The following is a 25,686-nucleotide window of genomic DNA, read 5'->3' on the forward strand; positions in this document are numbered from 1 at the left end:
ACTGTTGCGTTTTCGGGGAGTCGGTGTGGGATGTTGGGCGTGGCTTCTGTCCTGTGTCTCCACCCTTCGCGAGGTGCCGCTGTGCTGAGAAACGGAGGATGCTGAGCTGCAGAGAAATGCCGTGAGCTGCGGTTCAGGGCCAGCCACAGGCCCAGCGTCAGGTATGCTGTACTTGGGCCTAAGGAAGGACAGCACCCGCGTACATTTAAGGACTGAAGACGACAAAGCTCTGCAGATGTAATGAGTTCAAATCATTAAAACTTCAAACAGCGTTTTGCCTTATTGAAGATTAAGTCAGGCTTACAGTTTGGATGTTAATTTAGTGCATATGGGACAGTCAGCTTCCTGTTTTGCTGTAACGTAATTTATATCCCTAAGAGTTGCTTTAGATTTTTATTTATTGAAACAATTGTTTCAGTGAAAATTGGGCAAGAAGGGAAGGTTTCTGGTGGACATTTCAATAGTAGAAGTTTTTTTTTTTTAAAAAAAAAAAACATATTTTGTTACCATCAAGCCAAAAATATGTCTCACTGGAGCCCCTGTTTATCAGGTTTGCTTCCTTCTTTACCTTTCCTCCGAGTCCTCAGCCTATTGGTCTGCTAGCACCTTTTGCACTGAGCCACCCCCTGTGTGTGGAAGAGCTGCAGTCGTCAGCCCCAGACCAGCTGCGGGGCTGCTTGACGTGGTGCCAGGGTTTGGCTTGGAGCAGCTCTTTGCCTCCCTGCCTGATGTTGTTTGCATCTTACAGCTTAGTGACATGCAGCTCGTAGTGAGACAGCCAGCGCAGTGGGGAGGGTGCCGCTGTGGGCATCGGTGATGCGGAGGTCGCCTGGTTCCTCTGGGCCTCCCAGCAGGGTTGTCACTCCCCGAACACAAGCCACACGAAGGCCGTCTTCCCTTGATGGTTCCGTTTTCTCTCTTTGTCCCCAGGCGTAGCAACAGCTATAACTACGGGATTAACGCTGGGTAAGAGTGAAGCTTGGAGATCCCAGATCAGTGGTTTTCTGCTCCTCTCTTTCCGCCTGTGTCCCTGAGCTGGGGTGCAGAGGAGGGTGTGGAAAGAACGAATGTGGATCACAGACACTGGCTTGTCAGGAGCCCTTCAGTGTTTTGAGTACTTGAAGAGCCAGTGACTGGCGTTCCCTGGTAGCTCCGTGGATTAAGGACCTGGCATTGTCACTGCTGTGGTACAGGTTCGATCCCTGGTCCGGGAACTTCCACATGCTGCGGGTGAGGCCAAAAAATAAAGTTTAAAAGAATTTTAAGAATGAGAAATCAATGACTTGGAGTTTCCATTGTGGTTCAGCAGTAACAAAGCTGACTAGTATCCATGAGAACGCAGGTTTGATCCCTGGCCCTGCTCAGTGGGTTAAGGATCTGGTGTTGCGGTGAGCTGCGGTGTAAGTCAAAGATGAGGCTGGGATCTAGCGAGGCTGTGGCTGTGGTGTAGGCCGGCATCTGGGGCTCCGATTGGACCCCTAGCCTGGGAGCCTCCATATGCTGTGGGTTCGCCCTGAACAAAACAAAACACTGAATACACAATCCTCTTTTTTTTTTTGTCTGCACCTGTAGCATATGGAAGTTTCCAAGCCAGGGATTGAGTCTAAGCTGCAACTGCGACCTGTGCCACAGCTGTGAGCCACGCTGGGTGCTTTAACCCACTGCCAGGGCTGGGATCAAATCCATGGTTCCGTAGCCACCCCAGGTGCTGCAGTTGGATTCTTAACCTACTGTGCCGTGGCAGGAACTCCCATAATCCTTTCTTAATTCTGAAAAGATGTTAAATAGTAAAATGAGCTTTCTGTAGAATTTTGTATCACATTATGTTTTGTGGTAATATAAGCCCTTTGAGTGGACACAGCCCCAAACTTAGGCCAGAAGTCTTAGAATTGAACCCTGGCTGTACTTCTAGATAGTTGTAAGACCTTAGACAGGCGTGTTATATCTGCAGCTTTAGTCATTTATGAAACATGAGGGTGTTGGACTGAAGTTTTTGGATCCCGTTCCAGCTCAAAAATATCAAAGTTCTCTAGCGATGTCTTCACGGACTGGATAACCAGGGCGACGGCTGCCTTGAGCTGGATGGCAGGGACGACGTGAAAGGGGCAGAGGGGGAGAGGACCCCCAGGGACCTCAGCTAAAATCCACGTCGGTTGCAAATGGACGTGGAATTGGGGGGGTTGTTTCCCTGGGACGCTGCTTGCTTGTTACACGTCTGTTTACCACCAAAGTTCGGCCAGCGGTAGTTGGGAGGGTGAGCCGTTGGATCCTCTGCTGAGCTTTGAGAACCTGTATCCATTTCCACAGCACGTGACTCAGGCAGGGACTTGCACTTGTGGCAGCGGCAACCCAGAGGCATAAGGTCTGGCTGCTTTTATCTCGGTGCTTTCAGAGAAGCCCAAACACCGGTCATTCAGACAGTTTTTCGTGGATTGTTTTGAGCAGGTGCTGCTTCCTGACTGGCCTTGGTCTCTGTGATGCCTTGAACATCGGGAATGTGGTGGGTGGGGCTGCGGTGAGGGCGGTCCTGGTGAGGCCAGGAGCAGGCTGGTGGGTGAGGGATGGGATGTCACCTGGTACGGGCTCTGAGAGGGGCAGGGAAGGCAGAGGGGAGCAGGGTGCCCTGGGGGCAGAAGCATTCGGGCCGGAGGGGGAGGTGCAGAGGCCCAGTCGTGACAGGATGCAGGGGCGCAGGAAGAGTACTCTTCTTGGGGAGTTTAGGGTTCTGAGGGTGGGCCTGGTAGGAAGAGGACATGTGAGGAGCCGCGTGCGACCACACGGGAGAGGTGTTTGGGCGCCAGGCCTTTGCCCTGTGTTTAGAGACAGTGCATGGATTTGATGGAAACTTCAAGTCCAGGGAAATCTCCAGTGTATTATTTTCTTGTTTTCTTAAGTAGCAGAGGTAATTCCAAGAGTAGATTAGAGGTTGGTGGAACTTGATAGCAGAAAAGCAAATGAAGAAGTTACTGTGATAGTTCTTGAGTGAGAGGTGGCCTGAGCTAAGGCTCTGAGGATGCTTGTAACCCAGGGGTGCCTCTGATGTAGGCTTGAGGGTGGCTGATAGAACGCAGGGGACAGGGGGAGGATGACGTGACAGTGCCTTCTGGTTTGAGCAACCGAATTGACCGTGGCGAGGGTTTAGGAAGGTTTATAAAACAGGGGAACGTGTAGGCGTCCAGAGGGACACACACCCAGGTAAGACAGGCCTGTGGCGACTCCAGTGCAGGTAGATTGAGCCCTGCGACCTAGAGCTGAGATTCTGAAAGTGACTGAGGTGCTTGGGAAGCGAGAGCTGAGGAATGGAGCCCTAGGAAGTGTCATTTCAAGAGAGATGTTACTGCGTCTAAAACAGATGGGCAGTGAACCCCTGCGGCCTGGCACAGGGGGCTCTGTGTGTGTGTGTGTGTGTATCACTTTGCCACGCACCTGAATCATCGTAAGTCACCAGTGCTTGGGTTTTTAGCAAGTGAGCGGAGGACAGGGGTGGACAGACGCCAGTGGCCTGGAAGAGGAGCACAGGGAGGAGCAGGGAAGGAGCTGGGCGCTGGATTGCAAGCAGCAGAGAAGGCGTGTGAAGTAGCCTCAGGTCACTCTGGAGGGGGAACGGAAGTTGCCTGGCAGTCCTGCGGCATCGATGGGGTTTTCCTGCTTTTCTTTACACCCCGGCCGTCTTGGCAGCGCTTGCCAGGGCTGGTGTGTGGTTGTTGTCTGGTGCACACGCAGCCGCACACATCCCTGTTCTGTCTGCAGAATGTAGGACGGCAGCCTTGTGGGGATAGAATGACGCATGCACAGCCCCGGTAAAGGGAGGTTGTTTTAAACAGGTGCACCAGCTACCACGACCGCGTCGACGACGGGCTTCAGTCTGGGCTTCAGTAAACCCGCGGCCTCCGCCACGCCCTTCTCGCTGCTCACCTCTACCTCGGCCGGCAGCCTCTCTCTCTCCTCTGCGCTGACGTCGACCCCGGCCGGTGAGACACCCACCCAGCGGAGCGGGCTGGTTTCTGGTTGAATTCCCACCTCACTTGTTAGTGAACAGAGTAGCACCTTGGGTGAAGGTACCTCCCGTTCGGGGTCATGGGTCTTCCGATCATTCAGCAGTGCGACCTCCGGCGCCCGAGGTGGAAGATCAGCCTTGAGCACTGAACAGCCGACGTGCTCTTGGAAGCTGGTCTCTGCGCAGCAAAGCAGGGGAGAGGGCCTGTGAGGACTCTTCGCGTCTGCTGGCTTTTCAAAGGCCACTTTGGCCCCAGGAAGTTTGCATGGACCTTACCTGGCTGAAGAGTCATCAGTGTTGAGTGTAGGGTTGGTGGCCTGGGTTGAAGTCTCAGAATTCCAGTCTGCACTCAGTCGCCTGTATCGTGCTAATAGTAACCAAAGCCCTTATTTCTGTCCCTGCTTTTTCATGGAAGGGACTATTTCTCTTTATTCTTAAGTGTGCATAAGTTTATGTCTAGAGTTTCCCCAGACTGTTTTATTATGACATCAGTTCTCTAGAGAGTGTTCCGTATTTTCTGTGATGGTCTTAGAAATGATGTTTCCTTTTGAAGGCTCACAGCTCACTGTTTATAGCATCCACAGGATTTACTCTCAATAACTTGAGTGGAACCACAGCTACGACGACCACTGCGTCCACAGGCCTTTCTTTAGGGGGAGCCTTGGCTGGTCTGGGAGGTTCACTTTTCCAGAATACAAACACAGCAGCATCAGGTAATAGGCGATACTTAACTCCCCAAATGGTAGCTGTTTATATTTAAATTTACGTCATCTTTATTTTGGCCTTTTGAGCAGATTGTGTTTCTTTTTAACTCTGATGTTTTCCTTTTAGTATAAAGACAGCTGTAAATTAAAGTTTTCCATACGTAATTGGATATCTGAGCGATGTTTTAGAAATACATTTTCTCAGTACTGATTGACTAGATAGAGACAAAGAAGGGCCTGTTTAAGGACTCAGGAAGCTGTTCTAGAGAATCTTGTCTTTTTCATAAATGGCAGTTGAGCAGTTCCCATCGTGGCCCAGTGGAGACGAATCTGACTAGTATCCATGAGGAGGCAGGTTCGATCCCTGTTCTCGCTCAGTGGGTTAAGGATCCAGGGTTGCTGTGAGCTGTGGTGTAGATCCCAGATGCGGTTTGGATCCCGTGTGGCTGTGGCTGTGGTGTAGGCCAGCAGCTGTAGCTCTGATTGGACCCTTAGCCTGGGAACCTCCATCTGCCATGGGTGTGGCCATAAAAAGACAAAACATAAACAAATAAATAAATAAAATGGCAGTCAAATGATCGTGAATCATGTAGCCTCTGAATTCATCGTGAGAGAGTTTGAGCTGCTAAGCCTGATTCTGGGAATGGCTTTCTGCTGCCGATGTCAGGAAGGGGCATGCGAGTGCCCTGAAGGCAAGAGTGATAACAGGTAGAACGAATTTTCTTAGAGGCACTGTGGAGGTGTCTTTGATCAAGTCACTGGAAGACTGTGCTGTGCATTTCTTTGCAGGATAAGTATTTAAACATCTTCCCCGAAGGGTCCCATGAGAGCCAAACACAGACATAGTAGAGGACTCAGGGTTGCTTTGTGTGTCGTTACCGAGCTTTTTAGGTCTTTTCCGATTAGGCTCTTTGACCCGACACACAGTGCTTAATTTGAGGTCACGTTAACCGCAGGGTGTTACCCACTTTTTAAAAATTAGTAACAGGTTTTTTTATTTGTTTGTTTTTGTCTCTTTACCCGCAGCATATGGCATAATTTCCAGGCTAGGGGTCGAATTGGAGCTGCAGCTGCCGGCCTACACCACAGCCACAGCCACAGCCACAGCCACAGCCATGCAGGATCTTTAACCTGCTGAGCGAGGCCAGGGATCGAACCACATCTTCACGGATTCTAGTCAGTTTCGTACCACTGAGCCGCCACAACAGGAACTCCAGTAATTGTTGTTTATTCAGCTGTGTTTTTTTTCACACACTGTCGTGGTTTAAATGTAGTTTTCATTTATCTCGTGCTGGTATCCAGCCCATCCTGCTGTTGCCTTGGTTTCAGTTTGAAGTACATAGCCTCTTGTCTGTCGCGGCAGCTTGGGGCTGCCCGGGCTGGCGTGCTCTACCAGCTTAGGTCCTTCAGACGCCCCTCCTTGACTCGCTGGTGTACCCAGTGGCTTCGCTTAATTACAGTCCAGCTCCACGTGTAATGGAAAGAACTTGAGAATATGGAATTTTGATGATTTTCGAACTATAAGTCTTTAATTATTATTTTTTAAAGTTTCATTAATAGTAAAACTCTTTGCTTTATATGGTATAGAAATGAATAGAAATTCACACTGGACTGTTTTATTTATGGTTCCCCAGCCTTGTTGCGGTCGAATTGACAAGTAAAACTGTAAAATATTTAAAGTATACCACATGAAGATTCACCTGAATATTGAATATGTTGTTTTCCTCCATCCAGTGAATACATCCAGTACTAGAGTGTTTTAAGAGTATATAATTCCAGAGCATGGTTGGAAGGCAAGATAGAGTCCCTAAAAAGACACGAACCAAAATGGCTTTGGTAGAGAGGGCCTAAGAACAGCAAGTACTTTTCCATATACAGCGAAGGAATAGATAGATTCCGGCCCTTTTAGTGAGTAAAAGTCACCTCATCCAAGCTGCCCGTGCTGTCGCATCCAAGCTGGACCGTTAGTGTGGGTCCGCAGCACGCGCTGGGCTTGCTTCCTGTTGCTTGTCTCAGTCAAGGACGCGCCTGGCCTGGGGTCCAGCCAAGAGCGTTTGCGTGCGCGTGGGGGTGGGGGTGGGGTGCGAGAGACCATCTAGAAGCCTTGGTGAGTGACGGCTGGCTTGTCCGCAGGCCTTGGACAGAATGCTTTGGGCCTGACCCTGGGAACCACGGCAGCTACTTCGACTGCAGGCAACGAAGGCCTCGGCGGCATCGACTTCAGTAGCTCATCAGATAAAAAGAGTAAGTCCCGTTGTAACTTTGGGTTCTCCCCGTCCTGTCGATGGAGCTTAGATTCCCGTGGCTGAGAGGTTGAGAGTTAAATATTCAGTAGTAAAGTTTTTATTTAAAAATTTGCATTATATTCACAAATACTGTGTGTGGTGTGCATTTAAGGTTTTATCTTTGTAGATAACTCAGATTTGCATGACTTACGCTCGTGGAGCCATCTCAGCGCATGTGTTCATAAAGGCTTTCAAATGGGGACCAGGATACATGCATTGCTTTGTAGCTGTTCCTTCTCTTGTAAAGTGTCATAAATTCTGATCAGTGTCAATAATTCTTTTTTTTTTTGCTTTTCAGGGCTGCATCTGCAGCATATGGAGGTTCCCAGGCTAGGGGTCAAATCGGAGCTGTAGCTGCCGGCCTACACCATCGCCACAGGCACACAGGATCCCAGCTGAATCGGCGACCTACACCACAGCTCACGGCAATTCTAGATCCTTGACCCACAAGGCCAGGGATCGAATCCACATCCTCATGGATCCTAACCGGATCTGTTAACTGCTGAGCCGCAAAGGGATCTCCAGTAATTCTTTAAAAATATTTCATTGCAGCTTGGTAGCAGTTTTTTGAGTGGATGCGTCGTTGTTGTCGAGGCAGCCAGCATCTCGGTGTTTGTCTCCCATTCTTCCCTCTGGGAAGTGTCGCTGCGGGCGTCCTTGTGGAGGGGGGGGGGTGGTGGTTTGGGTCAGCTCGGGGCTGCAGGTCCCAGCCCCGCTTCGCCACTCTGTGATGTTTTCCGGTTATCTGTCCTCTCGGTCCTACGGGACGGAAGCGCCCCGCCCCAGGGCTGGGCCTGGGGATTACTGTTCGCCAAACTGGCCAGGCCCGGCGCCCAGGCGGTGAGCTTGGCTTTTGTCGTCCCTTTGTGTTCCTGTTTGGCTCTTTCCTCGGGCACATACCTGGAAACTGAAGTCCCGGCTTTGAGGGGGGACATTTGGAGACTGCTGGTGTATGTTGTGATGTCGCTTTCCAGAACGCTTTCACCGATGTGTTTACCCACCAGCCAGGGTGGGAATGCCCTTTCCTCCGTGCCCTTGCCATGCTGCGTGTTACTCAGGACAGTTTCCCATCCAGGTTCGCCTGGAAGTTTTTAGGGTCGTAGGTCCACGTGTGTGGCTGTTACATTTTGCACCGTCTCCTCTGCTCCTCACGCTCCCATGCTCCGCTAGTGCACGCGTGCTCTCTGCACTGATGCCCTGAAGGACTTCAGCTGACCTGGCGGCGAAGGTGTCCCACATCCGCAGAGGAATTTAAAAGACTGGACGTGGGTTTTATTGTAAGGAGAAACTGTGTTAGGGTTAATTTATTAGCCTAAAAATCGTTAAAATGACAGCCACGTGAAGGTGTTGTACGGGCAGGCAGGATCCGTGTGGAGACCCGTTAGCAGTCCGTGGTCGTCTAGAAATAGGTGCAGGCTTCCATACACGTTTGGGAGCACTTAAATTCTTGTGAAATATGGTAAAAGTAGAATATCAAAAATAGCAAAACGGTAATCAGTCATCAAAAAGTTGAATTACTTACGAAATAAAATCTCTGTTATATTACTGTATTTCATTTAATCTAAAACATTGTCTATAGAACATGGGTACCGATTTCAGGAATGATAAACCGTGGAGAAAAAACCTTAGACTCAGTGAAACACAACACGGAAAAATACATCGCCGTTCTACTAAAGAAGTAAACCAAAAGAAACCCCATGTGCCAAGGTAAAAGGTAGGGAGTTCCTGTTGTGGCTCAGCGGAAATGAATCTGCCTAGTATCCATGAGGACGCGGGTCCGATCCCTGGCCTTGTTCAGTGGGTTAAGGATCCTGCATTGCTGTGGCTGTGGTGTAGGCCAGCAGCTGTAGCTCCGAGTAGACCCCTAGCCTGGGAATCTCCTTATTCTGCAGGTGCATCCCTAGAAAAACCAGGGTCACTACCAAGAATAGGCAGTTCACAAAAGGAGAAATAAATTTGTCTAGTTAACATTTGAAATAAATGTTTTACTTAATGTATCAGAAACATGAATTCACATCAGAATGAAGTGGCTTTTTTACCTGCATACCCTGCAGCAGTGTTTTAAAGGCTTTGTTTATCGCTTTTGAGAGTGGATTGGGAAAGGCACTCTGGTTTGTAGTGGACGGGATGGTAAATTGTTTACGTGATGAGCTTGCTCATCGGCAGGTGCCGTCCCTGGTCCCCTCCTCACCTGCAGTTCCTCCTCTTGACCTGCAGACAGAGCGGTGCACAGCCCTTTAGATCGGCAGTCCCTGCACTGTTTATATGGTAAATGCTCGTGTGCTCAGGAAGGGGTTGGGCATAAAGGCTCTCAGACCGCTGCGTCATCGTACTGTGGTCATTCAGAGTCATTTCAAGTGACATGGAAAATACAACAAGCTGAGAAAACATGTTAAGATATGACGGAGTCCTTATTGCTCTTAAAAGGCACCTGTAAGTGCAGAAAAAGGCTGGAAGGGACCGTGGCGGTTCTGGTGGGCTGAAGTTTTGTGACTTTCTGTATTTTCTGTATCTTGTTACATAAGGAGTTCTTATGTTTGTATCCAGAAGTAAATTTCAGAAAATCAGAAAGTGAGTCCCTGGCATTTTGCTGAAGGCGCGTTTTGCTTTTCTCCTCTCAGATGCGTGCTGTCAGTGGTAACTACCGGATAGGTCTTACTGCTGGGCCCGCCTTAACGAGCTTCATTCTTTAGGGTTTGCTGCTTTTGTAAGATATGTAGGTAATTTGCAGTATTCTAGTACTCTGCTGATAGGTTCTTAAAAAGCGTCAGCTAAAGCTCTCAGGAGGTAAACTCTTCACTGGGCAAGACATTTTTCAAGGAAGGTCGTTGAAAGAGGAAGCTTCTTGCCCTTGAACGTAGTAGGTGCAGGTCAGCTCCGTCGTCGCATTTACCTGTGTGTGAATGCGCCTCAGTCATGCTCTGTGTTTGGGGTTTGTGACAGGTCGTGACATCACATGATGTGGAGAGGTCGTCTAAGAAACCCTTAACCATTTCTGTTTGTACTTCAGTCTGTGTGCACTTAACACTTGTGTTCGAAATACATTTGCTAAATTACCTATTTTTACACAGAGCTTTTTGAATTTTCTAGGTGATAAAACAGGAACAAGACCAGAGTAAGTTTACCATTTAACTTTTACCATATTTAATTAAAGAGTTGCACATGTTAAATTGTAAACAGGTGGTATGTTTGGACGTGAATGGAACCTGTATGCATTTAGAAGAAAATTTCTTGAAGAGTTTTGAAAATAGGATAGTAAGCATGGGCTCTGCAGAGACTCTGAAAGGTCAGGTCTTTGAGACAGTTTCTAACAGTTTCTTTCTAGGAAGTCGTTGGCTTCTCCACAAGTGATAAATAAATACAGAAGTACGTATTTTAAAATGATTACGTATTGAACAACTCATGGACCTTTATTCTTGGAGCACCTTTTCTTTACAGACACACATTTTAAAAGTATGTGTAGATGCCTTTTGTCGGATACATGCATTCCTGAGCCAGCAGCCTCCGTTTCCTGGGGATGACCGGGGAGCGGAGACTCGCAGTGCATCCTGTAGTGTTTGCAGGTGGTTCTGGCCACGTGTATTCTCCATTGTAGGACAGTCAGTGAAGCATTTGTGAATCAGTGATGAGGCTCACGCCTCCCGAACGCCCGTGTGTAGTTGAGCCCCGCTGCCTGGGTGAGGGAGCTGAGAGGCTGCGCTTGGCCTGGGGTTAGGTCCCTGCAGCAGCGGCAGCAGCCTTGGGGCCGAGTCTTAACTGTCAGTGCCGCTGCTCTTGGGTAGTTGTGATGCCGTAAGGCTCCTCCCACGTCTTCTTTTGTTGAGGAACAGCATGCAGTTGTAGAGTGGTAGAGTGGTGAGCGTCTCATTACGAGGGCTTCTGCAGACCTTCTTTCATGAGCCCTGTAGTACAGACAGGATCTTAAGCTTCCTGTCTCATCCATTCTGTGGTTTTTCTCATTTTGTTCTTAAAGATTGGGTCACATGTATCTATGTGTATCATAATAGACGCCAGTCTTAGAAAAGAAGCCTCCGTGTCAGGTGAATGGTTATTTTATAGGGCAGGACATGTATTGTTCTTTATAAAGAACTTTAAAACCCTCCAGCAAAGCTGTAAACGGGGTGTGTTTGCTCTGTTGTGTCTTAACACACATGCTAGGAAAACTCAGCCGTCTGCTTTTGATTCGGGCCGCGGTGTTCACGCCCCTGTGGCATCTTCCCTAGGGACAGCAAAGCGCTCAAGGATGAGAGTCTGCCTCCTGTCATCTGCCAGGACGTCGACAACCTGCAGTAAGTGTGTCCAGTGTCTTCCGTCCGTAAACTGCCCTTGGAGCTGCTCAGATGGGTGTCAGGGCCCCCGTCTCTGCTGCTCCTCAACACTGTAGCCTGGCTGCACGTGTTCATGCTTTTAGAAAGTAGGAGGCAGAACAATGGACTTAAGGAAGTAAAGGAATTGAAATTCTGTAACTGCGCTGCTGTAAAACATGTCAACTGTAAATGAATTTTTAGTGTTTGCGTCTTGAAACACTTGGACTAAAAATTCTGAATGGCCTGTTTTATTTTATTTTATATTAGTCTTTTTTAGGGCCGCGCCTGTGGCACATGGAGGTTCCCAGGTTAGGGGTTGAATCAGAGCTGTCGCCGCCGGCCTACACCACAGCGTGGGATCCAAGCCACGTCTGCGACCTACACCACAGCTCATAGCAACACCAGATCCTTAACCCACTGGGCAAGGCCGGGGATCAAACCCACAACCTCATGGTTCCTAGTCAGATTTGTTAACCACTGAGCCACGACGGGAACTCCCCAAAGGTACATTTTTTAATCTCAGTTTTACTTATTTTTTAAGGAAATTTGTGAAGGAACAAAAACAGGTGCAAGAAGAAATTAGTAGAATGTCTTCAAAAGCGATGCTCAAGGTGCAAGAAGATATTAAAGCCCTGAAGCAGCTCTTGTCGTTGGCTGCCAGTGGGCTGCAGAGAAACACCCTCAGCATCGACAAGCTGAAAATAGAGACCGCTCAGGTAAGCTCGCCGAAGGCCTTTCTGGAAAACCTTTTGGCCGCACCCATGGCATGTGGAAGTTCCTGGCCGGTGGCAGCGCTGCATCCCCTAACCTGCTGCTGTGGTCCAGGGCAGTCCCAAGCTGCTGCACTTGGACGCTTAACCCCTTGTGCCACATTGGGAACTCCTGTCTCACCTGTCATTTTATTGTAGGATTTTTTTCTTTCCAGTTTGTTTTTTTCAAATAGAAATAGCTGTTTTAACTTCATGAATCCTACAGAAATCCATAGTTTCTTAGTAGATCAGTAGAGCCCATTCTCAGTTTATTATGAAGTTTGTTAAAAGTGCAGTTTGTCTTCCCTGGAAAGAGCTTTCAGCAGCCTGCAGAGCGGCTTCATCCGCAATAGGCCCGTATAGCACGAAGCCCGGAGAGTGGCCTTGGTGAAGTTTCAGTCCTGTGCGAGAGTTGGTATTTTTAGCCCAATTTTTAACTGGCTTTTTTCTCTTTTAAAACCTCTGTTATATTAGGAGTTAAAAAATGCTGAAATAGCTTTAAGGACTCAGAAAACACCACCTGGACTCCAACATGAAAATACAGCTCCTGCTGAGTAAGTCACTGGATTTTTTTTTTTTTTTAAACAAATATTTCTCGCTTTAAAAAGGCAGAATAGTAAAAACAACATACAGGCTAGAAGTGTTTAGTTTACTTTGTAGCAAGCCCGCTCACTTTACGTGGATATTTAAATTTAATTTTCATAATAATTCTAAGAAGGTATATAATCCCCCTTTTATTGAAGGGTTAGGTCTGAGCTTTTAACCACTGTTATGCAGTAGCATTTTGTATTACTTAGAGGGTGTATTCCACTTGATTAATTTTTCTTTCTTTTTTCTTTTTCTTTTTTTTTGCTTTTTTAGGGCCACACCTGTGACATATGGAGGTTTCCAGGCTAGGGGTCGAATCGGACCTGCAGCTGCCAGCCTACATCACAGACATAGCAGTGCAGGATCCTTAACCCACTGAGCAAGGCCAGGGATCAAACCTGCTTCCTTATGGATGCTAGTCAGTTTTGTTTCTGCTGAGTCACAACGGAACTCTCATTTGATTAAGTTTTGCAGATAGTAGAAATTTATGTTTTTGCCCATAAGGAATTTCAATTTAAAAATAATTTTATGGTAGCCCCTTCCTTACCCAGGGCTAAATATAGTTTAACCCTTTATTTTGCTTCTGTAACTTTTATTTGCTGGGATAATAAATCTTCAGAAAGAAAAATGACAGTGTGTAGGTAAGTAAAACGGAAAAATCCATCTGTACCCAGCTTGTATACCCAGCCCTGTGATACATATCCCGTCTGTGTTTTTGTACCTGTTCCTGTTGCTCAGGACCGTGGCTGAGGCTGTCACATACATGCTCGCCACACCACTGTCCCTGATTGTCCGCAAAGCCTGCCCAACGGGGCCCGCGGCCGGGAGAGGTGACTTTCTGGGCTTGTGCCCGCGAGGGGTGTTTGACTCCTGGGCCCTGAAAAAAAATTTAAAAGATTTTTTTCAGATTTACAGGCAAGTTTCAAGGTTAAAGCAGTTCTGCCTCCCACATCCACATGCCCTGCCCGCTAACATTTCCCTCTGCTTGTTTTGTTCTCTGGATAAACACGCTTCCTCTGAACAGGTGGCGGTTTGCAGACCTCATCCCCTCCGTGCTCATGCAGTGTAGGTTTTTGCTCTGTCTCTTGTTCCTTCTTTTTGGCTGCCTTGCGCCGTGTGGAGAGTCCGGGCCAGGGGTCAGATCACGTCAGCCACAGTTTCGACCTACGTCGCAGCTGCAACAGCGCCAGATTCTCAGCCTTACCGTGCGGGGCCAGGGGTCAAACCTGCATCCCAGCCCTGCAGAGGCGCTGCCGATCCCATTGCGCCCCAGTGGGAGCTCCTAGAGTGTATTTCTTCAACGTAGGGAAGTGCCGGTGGCACTCGTGTTACCCTCCCTGATGGTGGACGAGGGTCTTTGCTGGACCCGCTCCCGCTGTCTTACTGTTCATGCTGCCACCCCAGCTCATCTTGGGATGGGTCGAAGTGTATGGTTTTTCCCTTGCTGAAATCTTGCCCAGTTCCCTCTTGCTTACAGGGTGATGTTCTGACTGCTCGGTCTGCTTTCTGTCTTTGTAGCATGTCTCTGGTTACAGTTCTCAGAATAGTCATCGTAATTACATGTGCTTTTGGAGGCTGTAGTCTTTTCAGGTTCTGGGTATAAGAACTGTAAGTACTAGGCTGTAAAATCCCACTGACAAGAACACTTGAAACTTTCTCTTTTGAAATTTAGGCGTACGGGGAAGTTGGGGCAGGGCTAGTACAAAGGGTTTCCTTCTCTTCCTTTCCCGCTTCCTCTCCTGTGAGCACAACGGGTAGTCGCCCAGTGTCATTCTCAGGAAGGCGAATTTGCGTCGGCGCTGTGTTAACCAAACTGCCGAGCTGAGGAAGTTTTACTGACTTTTCCACGAGCATATTCTGCCTGTCCTGGCATCCTTTTCACGCTGCGTTTTGTTATTCTCCCGTAATCTCTTCCAGTCTGTAGCATTGATTCAGTCTTTCCTTTTCTTTGATGACCTTGATCCTTTTGAAGAGTATTAAATTATTTTGTAGATTATCCCTTAATTGGGATTTTAATGATTGGAATAAGGGTATGCCCCTGTTTTTGATGTCTTGGTAACGTGCACATTGGGATTTTGTTTCGGTAACATCTCTGTCACTTAAAGATACGTTATGTTATCAGACTGATTCAAAGGCCCTGTTGAACTGGGGACCTGAATCAGGTTTTATGTGTTGGTGTTTTGAATCCAAAGGAGACAGAGTTTTGGACTGTGATGTGCTTTGTGATGTTTCTGCGTAGCTACTTCCGAGTCTTGGTGCAGCAGTTTGAAGTGCAGCTCCAGCAGTACAGGCAGCAGATTGAGGAACTGGAGAACCACCTCGCCAGCCAGGCCAGCAGCTCACATATCACCCCGCAAGGTAACACGCTTTCCCAGCCAGTTGCTTTTCTTTCCTTTTTCGGCTGCCCCTGGAGCATATGGAGTTCCCGGGCCAGGGATCAGATCCCAGCAGCAGTTGCGACCTAAGCCCCAGCTATGACAGTGCCGGATCCCTAACCCCCTGCCCTGGGCTGGGGATTGAACCTGTGTCCTGGCGCTCCCAAGCAAGACACCGCCCATCCCGTTGTGCCACAGCGGGAAGCCCTTTCCTGGTACATTTTTTAATAGCCTTGTGTTTTCAGTAAGAGCGCTTAAGCTGTTGCTGCACGGCAGATACTCTAGATTATTCCCAGTAGTCGCCTTCAGGCGCCGTCGGGAAGTTTCCGTAGACGTCCTGGAGGAGGTCTTGACCCTGTGAGTCAGAGGCGCTTTCTCGTGAGGTGTCCCGGTGTACGTCCCGCGCCCTCCTCGCTCCTCCCTCAGGCTCCCAGCCGCCCTCAGTCCGCTCTGCTGTCTTCTCGCTCCGTGGAAGGGTCAGTGCGGTTTTCGCATCCTACACACTGTTGTGCCAAGAATTGGACCCGAGTAATAGCAAAATATCATTGGTTGTGTTGTATTCGTGTTTGTGTGATAATGTATTTTCTTTTATAGATTTGTCAATGGCTATGCAGAAAATTTATCAAACCTTTGTAGCTTTAGCTGCACAGCTTCAGTCTGTTCATGAAAACGTGAAGGTAAGATTTCATTGCCTGTTCCCCTACCTGGACATCATACCCGAATGAGGCGTTTGTTCATTTGCAGGACAGAAGTGTTCATGCTTATAACAGAAGTAGCTAAAATGGCATGTAAGTTAAAAAGGCTGAAGCTAAAATCATATATAATCACGCCAAGACACACCTGCAGATCAGACCTCTTTTGTTTAAGAAAATCCTCTGTAATCTGTTATTTTTGACTTTTCGTCTCTTCCTTTCTTTTTTGCTTTTACGGCCGCATTTGTGGCACATGGAGGTTCCCAGGCTAGGAGTTGAATCGGAGCTACAGCTGCCGGCCGCAGCAATGCAGGATCCGGATCCCAGCCACATCTGCGACCTGCACCACAGCTCATGGCAACGCCAGATCCTTAACCCACTGAGCGAGGCCGGGGGTCAGACCCACAACCTTGTGGTTCCTAGTCGCATTCGTTTCCACTGCTCCACAGCGACTACCTCTTAATTGAACTTTTCAGCAATATGTGGTGAACAGCTTGGCACGGTCACCCCCGTGCTGCTTCGACATCCTTGTTAGAGGCTGCGCGGGGTTTCGCTGTGGGGCTTAACTGCGCGATGGGTGTTTAACCTGTCGTCTTTTGTTGGACATTTTGGTTGCTTCCATCTCTTTACCACTACACATAGTACTGCAGACAATAAACGTTCTTAGTAGCAATATCATTTCTCACTGCTTTAATTTTATGTGTGTTTTAAATGTTTATTGGCCGCTGCATTAAAAAACTTGCTTACAGCATTTGTCCCTTCTAAATACAGAGAGCTGTTCGTATTTATTATGTAATTAAACAAAAAATTGTCACTGAATATTTTGAACCTGGTACAACATGTTTTTTTTTTTTGGTCTTTTGAGGGCTGCACCTGTGGCACATGGAGATTCCCAGGCTAGGGGTTTGAATCGGAGCTGTAGCTGCTGGCCTATACCACAGCTGCAGCAACTCCGGATCTGAGTCGCATCTTCAACCTACACCACAGCTCACGGCAACGCCAGCTCCTTAACCCACTGAGCAAGGCCAGGGATTGAACCTGAGTCCTCATGGATGCTAGTTGGGTTCGTTAACTATTGAGCCACGACAGGAACTCCAGTGTGTTAATTTTTAATATTGGGGTGAGATGTTAAATATGAGTACGTTTTGTCCCACCAAGCAAATAGAATTTTCTTGGAGTTTATATGTGGTTAGAGAAAACCTTTAAAATTCAAAGCATCCAAGGAGTTCCCGTTGTGGCGCAGTGTTAACGAATCCGACTAGGAACCATGAGGTTGTGGGTTTGATCCCTGGCCTTGCTCAGTGGGTTAAGGATCCAGTGTTGCTGTGAGCTATGTATGGTGTAGGTTGCAGACGTGGCTTGGATCCTGCGTTGCTGTGGCTGTGGTGTAGGCTGGTGGCTACAGCTCCAATTCAGCCCCTAGCCTGGGAACCTCCACGTGCCAAACGTGCAGTCCTTAAAAAAAAAAAAAAAAAAAAACAACAAAAAAAACCCACTAAACCAAATCTTTAAAATAATTTAGTATTAAAAGAGGAATTTGTATTAAATTCTCTTGAAACTTTGTCTATAATAAGTATTAGTTTAGTTTTTGAAAGTGCCAAGGGCGATTCTCTGTTGGCACTTTGAGGTCTGTGTTGTGCAGATGTTTCTCCCCCTCAGTTTTTATTATGGAAATTTCCCAACACACCCAAAAGTGGGGCGCTGTTAGGACGCATGTCCACGCGCCCGCCCCAGCCAGTGTCAGGGTCCTCTTGAGGTGGTTTTATCACTTTGCCACACAGACATGCTCCACCACCACCCCCCCGGGAATATTTTTTTAATTTTCTGGTTTGGAAACTGCCTTTTCCAGTGACATAGCCATGAAATAATGAGGCAGATTCACACAAAACAGCCCCAGATCGTGTTGGATGGACTTCATGTGGCGTTTTGATCTACTTGGGTTTTTTTGTGGTTTTTTTTGGTCTTTTTTTTTTTAAGGGCCGCACCCTCAGCATATGGAGGTTCCCAGGCTAGGGGTCTCATCGGAGCTGTAGCCGCCGGCCTACGCCACAGCCACAGCAATGCGGGATCCGAGCTGTGTCTGCGACCTACACCACAGCTCACGGCAACGCCGGATCCTTAACCCACTGAGCGAGGCCAGGGACCGAGCCCGCAACCTCATGGTTCCTAGTCGGATTTGTTTCCACTGCGCCACACGGAAACTCCCTTAGCTAACTTGTTTTAAAGAGGGCTTCACGAAGCCAGAACATTTAAGGCAGTTGATTGTCAAAACATAGGACTAGAACAGGAAGGAAAGCACTCAAGGCGTGATGGAACTCCTGGGTTCATCCCTTCCCACTCCACACACACGCAGTCTCAGCGCCTGGCCTCGCAGCTTAGAGAACGTGGATGATACTGGCAGTGTTTTTGATCCGTCTTTGCTGTCTCATTTCACGGGTATGTTCATTCCCAGAATACCAAAGTTAGCACAAAAGTTGATTAACCTTTTCTTCATGCCTGTAGGTGCTCAAGGAACAGTACCTTGGCTACAGGAAGATGTTCTTGGGAGACGCTGTGGATGTGTTTGAAGCCAGGAGGGCAGAAGCCAAGAAGTGGCAGAGTGCGCCCAGAGTCACCACTGGACCCACCCCTTTCAGCAACATGCCAAACGCAGCAGCCGTTGCCATGGCTGCAACACTTACCCAGCAGCAACAGCCTGCTACAGGTCTGGATGCATTCAAGTTATAGCTTCTTACTGTTAAAATGCAGGGCATTTGTGTGCAGTTTTATAAGTCTTCCTTTCGTGTTAGCACTGAAGAAGTTTCTATGACTAGCTGTCCCAATACAGTCTAAAAATTGTGATGGACACACTTACAAAACACATACCCTACGATCCCACAGGGGAGTCTTAGCAATAATGATCCACCCATGAGATACTGAACATTGTGAATCGACGTAATGTTATGTGCTGTATTGCTAGCATTGCCCCTGAGAACACGGCGTTTCACTACTGAATTACAGCTAACAGCAACGGACTCTGAAACTGTGATTGTGTCAGATGTTTCAAAGTCAGAGATGCTCCAGCCCAAGGTGCTGGCTGCACAGGCGCTGCAGAGCCCCCCCGGCAGGGTGCGGCGTATCTTCCCTGGCTGAAGGTGTGGCGAAGATGGTGCGTTTCTTTGCATGATGAGCAGAGCCCGCGCAGGCCTTCTCACCCAGACTCGGAAGAAGGTGCGGCTCAGAGCTGGTGGCGTCCTTCAGGATGCCCAGCACTGGCCGAGCAGGAAGGCGTGCTTGGCGCTGCTCCGGGCGAGTGCGCGTCCGGAAGCGCGACCTGCAGGGTGAGCCCCTGAGCGTAGCCTCCCTGGTGAGGGACGGGAGAGCAGGGCAGTTTAGTCCTCGGTTTAACGTCTGCTCCGGAGAGCCGCGTCCTGGCCTGGTTCTGCAGTGTTCAGCCTGGCCCTTCGTCCTCCAGAGATTGTTACCTCGCTTGGACTTCCCTGGTCCTTACTTTGTTGGGCTCGACGTGTGACAGAAAGAGGTAGTCTTAGTGGATGTTGATTCCTTTCTTGACTCTTTGGTAGATTTCTGAGTAGCACTTTCTAGTTACACTGTGGCGTGTGTCTTTCTGAACGTCCCATCTAGTCCAGTGGTAGATCATAGGACAAAAACCGAAAAACATCCATTCAAGGTGGCGTTCAGGCTGCCTCTGCTAGGGAAGCTTTTAAACTTGGGCAGAGTGAAAAATCGCTCTTCGCGTTTGGAGATGACAGAATTGACGGACCGTCAGTCCACGGCTGGTGATGGGTTTGTCCACTTCCTTTGCGTTCCCTGGCTGGAACCGTGGGCGCCGAAGCACGCGTGGCAGTCCTTGCACGGGCAGGAGCGCAGGGCCCCTCCTCAAGTTCCAGAGGGAAGAGTCAGTCGGGGGTCAGCCGTTCTTAGGATCGTGAACCAGCCGGTCAGGCCAACTCTGGTACCAGCTTCCTTCCTAAGAGCACCTGGTAATCTTCAAGTGGATCAGACAAGTAGGATTTGGCTAAGTGTCCTTCCAACAAGGGAATTCATTCTCATCAGTAAGACTTGGGAAGAGTCAGTTATCTGAAACGTTCTGCTGTGCGTGGTGTTCTGTGGTCTGCGTGGTGTACCCCGAAAAGACAGCAGGCCCACCTGTCTGCCAACAGCTGTGTCCGTGTCTTAGGAGCGTGCCTGTGTAGGCCGTCTGGAGGTGTGTAGGTTTGCACCGTCCACTCTGGGCTCGTGGGCAGGTGAAGGTGGGTGTTCAGCCTGCAGACGCGCGTGCCTCCCGTGTGCCAGGCCCCGGGGTGTAAAGGTGGACAGCGGAGCTGCACTGCTTGCTGTCTGGGGGGCGTGGGGAGCCGGGAGAGCATCTCCTTAATTGCGGGTAAGCGTCTGCAAGAGCGCTTTGCTCACGACCATCAAGGCGTGGTGAACGTTTGCCCTGCTTTGAAGAAACTGCCTGCCTGGGACATGCCCTGTAGTCCTGAGGCTCACGGGAGAGCTTTCTAACTAGGGGGCAGGATTTGCAGCTTAGTTATCAAAACAGTCTTACAGCGTTTTTCATTTTGAGTTGTGTGGGTTTCTAGAACTCGGAAGCTGAATAGTGGTCATTCTGTATTCTTGTTTCCTCTTGTTTGCCGAAAGCTCTCCCAGGCGTCCTAGCCCTTTCCCTTGTGCCGTCCTGGGCCGGGTGTTAGCTGTTGTGGTCAGGCCAGCATCATGTGAAGTTTGGGAGTGCGTGCAGGTCGGTGCGGCCCTCGGGGAAATGCCTGTCTCTGTTGCATCTCGCTTTGTTCCCAGTGACTTACTCCCTATGTCCGGTAACTTGATGAAATCTTTTTAAGTGCCAGTAACACATTTTAAAGACCATCTATGTGAAGCTGGGTGGAGCTCGTGTGCTGTTGGCCGGTGCAGGGTTTGCGTTGTTGTCGGGGTTTTGCTTCTCTTTGCATATGGATGCTTGACTTGATTAGTGTAAAAAAGCATATAGCCTCTTGGGCTGCTCCCTTCCGAAGATGCTTTCTTGTCATCTTTCTTGGAGGTGGAAGTATGGACTTAAGTGACTTCTTGATCCTTCTTCAGTGTCTTGTAATGAAAAAAAAAAATACATATATATATATAAAGTAGAGCTTAGGTGTGTGTGATTTATGGTCATTGCTTCCGAAGGCCGAGGAGAGTTGATGGGACTGTGTGTGCAGGGAGCGAGCATCAGTCGGTGGGCGCGTCACCCGACGGCAGATCCCGAGCACACCTGCCCCCAGCGCTTCCGAGGCCTCTTGGAGCGCTTAGGACATTGACATGAGGCTTTTCAGCGTGACCTTTCCTTAGGATGGATTGTTTTAAGCTAATGTACTGGGGTTAAGTTTTGCTGGTGTGTTTTGACACTTTTAAAAGTTCTTAATGTTTACATAAAAAGACTTTTTTCATGTGACTTAGCTGCTGTTTTTAAGGAGAGCTGAGACATTTGTTAGGAATTCCTACTTTCTGGCTTTTGGAGGAAGCAGGTTTGGACATTTAAGGTGTAGTGTTAAATAGGAAACTCAAGTAGGTATTTCATTTCGTGGTTTTGTGATTTTGTTGTATTTAATAACCAAAGGAGCATTCCCCATTAAATCAGTAAGAGGAAGAGTTTTCAAATTGGGGAAAAGACACTTTTTGTTTGTTTGTTTGTTTTTAAGAAAAATTATTTTAAAAATAATGACTTAGGAGTAACCATGCTCATACATTAGGTATTTTGAGTGATCACTGAGAATTATGAAAAAAATGTAGCACTTTAGTCCTTTTCCTGTGAATGCAGTTTTACTTTTGAGAAAGTAGAATTTATTCTGGAAAAAGTGAATTTCAGTGCTAACCTTGATTTCGCTGTGTGTGAATATATGATGCAGTAACTCTTGTAAAATGTTACTCTACACAAAGGTTTCCTTTGGGCCAAAATCACGGGGACACATTGCTACTCACGTGGCTTCATTGGCGGCACTGAGAGCCTCTCACTGAATGACCAGTGACTGACTCCTCCGAGTCTGAAACCGATTTCTCGCATTGTTTACGTAACCTCTGCCTGAAGGATGAAGATTCTGCTTTCTAAGAGTGAAACTAATTGACCTGGTGGCCAGAGTGTAATATATGCTGAGACTTTGGCATGGGAGAGATTTATCATGAGTTTTTACGATTAAAAAAATGTTATACATTTGCCTACTAGTTTTATAAAGATGTTGCCTTCAGGATTTGTGTGAAGGTCCCGAACTCAAGCGTGTCGTGTACCTGTTGTGCAGTGAAAGGCTTGTCACTGTGGGAGGTCTCGGCCACCGACAGCCGGAGTCTTGAGGATGCCAGGGCTGCTCCTAGAAGCAGACCGGCCCGCGGCGCCGCGCGCGCGACCTGGGGGCCGTGGTGTGCGTGGTTCTCTAGGGTCTTCCGCCAGCAGTGCCTCCTCTTTAACACGTGACACTTAGCGACTGGGTGTGTGTTTTCTACGTATTATTTTTGTTAGAAATAAGAAGGTAATAGGCTTCATTTCTCTTTGCTATGGTAACATTTTACAAAAGAGCTGCTAGGCAGGTGTTTCATTCTGAAATTGATCTCAAACTGGATGTAAAAACTTAAATCCTTTCGTAATTTATTTTTTAATAGTAGTGTTAAGAACTCTGGCTGCTGTCAGTTCGTCTTTATTCTCTGGGTAGACACTTTGAAAAGTCCAGTTTCTGTCCCCGTGTAGCGGAATCCAGTTCCTCAGTTGTGCTTTTCTTCTACTGCTTTATAATTTCACACTACCTTTTGAATATACAAACCTCATTCTTCACTGAACAACTTGAAGGCGTTGATTTCTTTGAGAAGTTTAACTATCCGTCTGTATATGACCTGGGCAGTTCCCTCAGCGTTGAGATGCACTGATCACTGTGCTTGACAAAGACAAGGCTGAAGATTGTACTATGAAATTTATCAAATAATTTTCATAAATTATTTATCAAACGAGAGATTTTTAGATTTTTGTATTCCACTTAGTTTTTAAAAGAAGTAGTTAAAAAGAGAGGCTAGTAAGTTTGGTGCTAATCTTGCCAAACAAACTCAGCCAAAATCTTTAAAGTAGCAAGTGGGCAAAGGATAGCTAATCGTTCCGCATCTGAGTACATTTTCCCGACTGTTGGAAAGGGACTTGGGACTGGAAATCTTGAATGTATGGGACGTGTGAAGGTGCACAGCGGTGCCTTTGTCAATGTTGCTCGTGGGTCTTACTCCGTCAGGGCCGGACGAGTGGCGTCGCGCGGCTGAGCAGTAGAACTCAGTTCCCACTTTCTGTGAACGCGTTGGAATTGTCATGTTACTGTGTAATGGATTTGCTTCAAATGAACAATAAATTTAATAAAATAAAACATTGTCTGGTTTTTTTATCTATTTATTGCACATATCATTTACATCTCCTGTAAGCAATCACGCCTCGTTTTTGGTACGTAACTCTTAGGAAGTCACGTGATGGTTTTGCCCGTTAGTGTCGGTCTCTTTTGATCCATCGAGACTTGGCTCTAACAGTAAAGAGCTTCTTTTAAGAAGGAAAAAAAAAAAGGCAAAACCTTTACCAATGACACCTGCTAATTTTACCAGAGAACAAGTGAGGCGATCTAAAATCCTTCTAGAGGTACAACTGAAAGAACTGTCATTTACAAGACATTAAAGATTTCAGATGATTTCATAGGTGAACTAACACTCAGCTTTCAGTATGGTAAGCCTCTCGTAATTGTCTAGTGTGAAGAAGGTAATTTCTTAAAAATTTATTGTTGCGTAGGTCAGACCATTGGGACAGATAAAGTAGGCTGGGGAGGAGACATCCTGAAAACTAGTGTTAGCACATGGACTTTGTTGAAAGTAGTTACTGTTCATTTTAAAAATAATTTCATGAAGAAACTTTAATCTCGAAAGAGTAAGGCAAATTTGTTCTTTTTCCCCCCCATTTTTTTTCATACCAGGGCCACAGCCACCTCTGGGAGTTAGTTTTGGAGCGCCATTCGGCTCAGGTATTGGCACTGGCCTGCAGTCACGTGGCCTAGGTTCTTCAAACCTTGGAGGTACACTTTCACTTTTCTCTGTTGATTGGACTCTGATACATTTGAATTGCTACCAGCCTGTCAAAACTTCTAGGAGGATCTGCTCTTCTGGAAGTCAAGGTTCTGCCTGGACAAAAAGGACTCTCCAGGCATCCTCCGTGCATTCTAGTAGTAGATGTAGAACTTGAGAAACCGTACTGTCTCCGGTGAACAGTCCCTATGAAAAGGTAGTAAAACTAAATGGTCGGGGTGTTCACATTTTCAGAGCAGTGGTGCTTAGCTGTGAACTCGAAAGCGACTTCGTTTTATTAAATGAACTTAAAAGAAAATTAGTCGGAGTCGAAACTGCTTCTGGACAGTCATCCTCCTAATCCTCCTCTTTTTCTGAAAGCGAACACATCAAGGGGGGAAATAATTGCATTAGAAACGAAACGGCACGGCTTCTGCTCGTTGCTAAGCACTTGGGGCCTGGTCTCCGTAAGCGGTGAGGTTTATTTCGATAGTTTCGTGCATTAAATTAGGAAAAAGGTAAGTCTTCTGCCGAAACGTCAGGCTAAATACAGATGGATTCCCGATTCTCTGGGTTGGATAATTGAGGGTTGATTGTGTTTTGACAGGTGCCTTGTCACGCAGTGAATAGGATTCCTCTGTTTCTGTTAAAATATGTCATCGCCATAAGGGGGAAGCCTGCACGCTATTACGGTTACTTAACTTATTAGACTCTGCTGGGAATCCCTGGGATTGAGGCAGCCAGCATCATTCCTATGGTCTATAACCCCCTTTGTTGCCCTGTTTCGTAGAGCTGCAGGCAGTAATACCGTGACCTCAATATTTGAGAGAAGCTCTTGCCAAGTAGCCTAAGAAAAATTTGAACTTCATTTTTAGAGCCCTTGAAACAAGTCTCAGGTCCTTAAGAGAACCTCCTCTTGAAATGTACGTGATGAAAACATTTTCTTGATTGAAATTGTGCCCGTAGTATTGTTAAGAGGACAGACACCACGGCCCCCTCGATTTCTCACACTTGCACCCCGGGCGCTCTAGCAGGAGGCCACTCTCGGGTGGGGGGAATTACAGTGATTGGCTAGTGTGTGGTCCTGCAGCTTTCCCGCGGGTAAACCTCTGAAGGGAACATGTTTTTGTAAATGTAAAGCAGAGGAAACTCACCTTGTGGCAGTTTGTGACCAAATTGTGCATGCCGCGCTTTTTTATGAATTTAGTCTTTTTTGCCCCCAAATGAACTAGCCCTAAGTAGATGTGTCTGTGTCCGTTTTGACTAAACTACTGCCTTGGTCACCAAAATTTCTAGTCTCTCTGGGAGAGAAAGGGCCTTGTTCTTTCCCGATGACCCACGGGTCCTAGACGCAGCCTAAGTAGATAGAAGCAGTTTCTTCCAGGGTGGACGTGGTTCTTCCAGGAGTCTCCGAGCGCAGGAGTACAGAGCAGGCTTCGTTAGTCAGGTCACGGTGTTGAGCCCTCGTCGTTAGACCTTCGGTGGTGGTGGGGCTTCACCGACAGTACCTTTCTCCTGTGTTTTACCTCGTTGTGTGTTTCTCTGTGCCCCACTAGGATTTGGAACTAGCTCTGGTTTTGGATGCAGCACCACAGGGGCGTCCACATTTGGATTCGGAACAACCAATAAACCCTCAGGAAGTCTTAGCGCAGGTTTGTGTGTTTTGGCCTGAATTTCAGGCCCATTTAAGGTGCGAATGATTTCATTTAAACGGGTGTATATAAGGGTTGTTATTTCCATCATCCACGAAGAACCCGGTTCAGGTCCCACCCCCTGGACGAAGCACACCCGCCTTGCTGCTGAGTCCTAGCTTTCTCTCCTGCGAGCTGCAGGTCAGGCGTGTCCCACGTGTCTCCCAGCTCACCACGGCGGATGCAACGCACGGTCATATCCTTTTTAAATAAGCGGTTATTTTGAACACAGAGTGGTTTTATGAAATG

The 25,686-nt window shown here is 47.7% G+C and overlaps 1 long non-coding RNA gene across 5 annotated transcripts in view; it reads left to right on the plus strand.

Annotated features, from left to right (window-relative positions):
- NUP58 overlaps positions 1-25,686 on the plus strand; it is a 40,979-nt gene that overhangs the window by 5,439 nt on the left and 9,854 nt on the right. For 2 of the 5 annotated variants that reach the window (XR_002336614.1, XR_002336612.1), the window contains exons 3-15: positions 931-966; positions 3,825-3,971; positions 4,573-4,710; positions 6,835-6,945; positions 10,077-10,101; positions 11,210-11,275; positions 11,835-12,009; positions 12,517-12,596; positions 14,870-14,988; positions 15,600-15,682; positions 18,200-18,401; positions 23,659-23,757; positions 25,303-25,398. This is a non-coding gene — a long non-coding RNA (nucleoporin 58). Of the gene's footprint in view, positions 1-930; positions 967-3,824; positions 3,972-4,572; positions 4,711-6,834; positions 6,946-10,076; positions 10,102-11,209; positions 11,276-11,834; positions 12,010-12,516; positions 12,597-14,869; positions 14,989-15,599; positions 15,683-18,199; positions 18,402-23,658; positions 24,670-25,302; positions 25,399-25,686 lie in introns of all 5 variants that reach the window. The other 3 variants (XR_002336615.1, XR_002336613.1, XR_002336616.1) reach the window with 3 other exon arrangements.

This window comes from Sus scrofa, chromosome 11 (assembly GCF_000003025.6).
Source record: "Sus scrofa isolate TJ Tabasco breed Duroc chromosome 11, Sscrofa11.1, whole genome shotgun sequence".
Lineage (NCBI taxonomy): Eukaryota > Metazoa > Chordata > Mammalia > Artiodactyla > Suidae > Sus > Sus scrofa.